Here is a 1667-nt window from a genome sequence, read left to right as displayed (position 1 = left end):
TTCAACGGGCTATCGTCATCGGCACCATGCGGTTGATTAGGAGGAAACAAATCCTCATAGCCCGGTAACGCCCGATCCACTTCAACCCGGTAAACGTCATCCGCCATATCTCGTGTGTGCCACTTCTTATCCAGGGGCCGAATGATGGACCCCCTCGCGACGTCTTTGATTTCGTCGTTTACTCTCATCAAAAAGGTGCATGGCGTCGAGAGCGCCTGCGAGAACATGTGTATGGCGTTAGAGAGAGGGCAAGGATGACGAAACTAATATATTAACTTGATGTACACATTAGTTAATTACCGTGAGGGCGTTGAGCTCGGCTAATGTCGACGGGCCAGCACATGCGGCGGCGGGCGTGCAAGTGACGGAGGGGCTGCTACCGGCATGGACGGTGAATCCTAGCACCAGCGACATTGCCGGCGGCCGGAGGAGTCTCCAATATAACATTGTCATTCCCGGCGTACGGCGGCACAATCGAGTAGCAGCCGTTGAATATAACCACATGCATTTACGGTGGGTGCCCTTGTTTGCCACCCTCATACCACGCTTGCATAGCGTTGAAATCTGCTTGGACTCCAGCGGCGACTTCAGCTTTGACTTCAGGTACGAGTGTAGCTTTGAGTTGCGGTACCAGTTGCGGTACCAAACCAGCTTGGACTTGGGCTAGGATTGACTCCCTCATTTCCTCCGCCTCCCGCTGCTTCCTCTCATTACGCGCATTTTTATCGGCCGCAGACGACAAGCCATAGTGACCATGCTTGTAGCCTGTACCGGCGCCAGCCACACGGCCTCTATGCGGCCTTCTCGTCGGTGAATGCTCATTAACGATGTTTAGCGCCCGTACGAGAGGCTTGTCCCAGGCTACCCTGCCCGTCGAGGCCTGGGACGAGGAGCCTTCGTCACCTTGGGAGGCTTGAGAAAGTCTTTGTCTTTCTTCTTCCTGCGGAAGAAACGCGAACCATTTAGAAATGTTGCTACTATTATATGAACGATACTTGATCTAATAAAACCGGTAAATTGCTTACCAGTTTTTTCTCCAACGCCAGGACCTTCTGGTCGTTCGTGAACCAAATTATGTCGGTTACGACCTTCGGGTCCGTGACAAGTTCCCCGGTTAGTTTCTTCTTATGGTACCGGGACCTGATGAATCTTCTTTCAAGCGGGTCCTTGTACTTGAGCCAGGGGTTCTCAATGCCGGCATTTACATACGCCTCGTCCTCCTTCGCCCAATAGGGCTCCTTTCCCTCGTACCCACGGCTCCCAAGGTTGTGGTTGCCGATGTTAAGCTCCCGCATTTCCTTCCCCCACAACTTGCGATTCTTGGTTGCTTGTAGCTCTTCATTGGCCACAAAAGCATCAAAGTCCGCCTGGGTGACATGCGGAAAGGCGGAGTGGACCTCTTGAAACCTTTGCCCTCGGCAATCAGCCTCCGCACCATGTACTTATAGCTGCTGAGGTGTTTGGTGAACTTCAGGAGGGCTTGTGAGTTCACAATGTTGTTGGTTTGATGACTGGAGGCGTAGTCGCCTAGGAACTTGTATCGTGCGTGCAACCTCGCAATGAGCTGGGCTCGCAAAGGCGCTTTGCTCTCAGCTCGGAGGTCCGTCTCGTTGAGATTGACGACCTCTCGGAGGATACATGCCAGTTGGTTGCCGTACCCCTTGGCA

The sequence above is a fragment of the Lolium perenne genome, chromosome 4 (assembly GCF_019359855.2).
Source record: "Lolium perenne isolate Kyuss_39 chromosome 4, Kyuss_2.0, whole genome shotgun sequence".
NCBI classification, from domain to species: Eukaryota; Viridiplantae; Streptophyta; class Magnoliopsida; order Poales; family Poaceae; genus Lolium; species Lolium perenne.
This window is presented reverse-complemented; position numbering follows the sequence as displayed.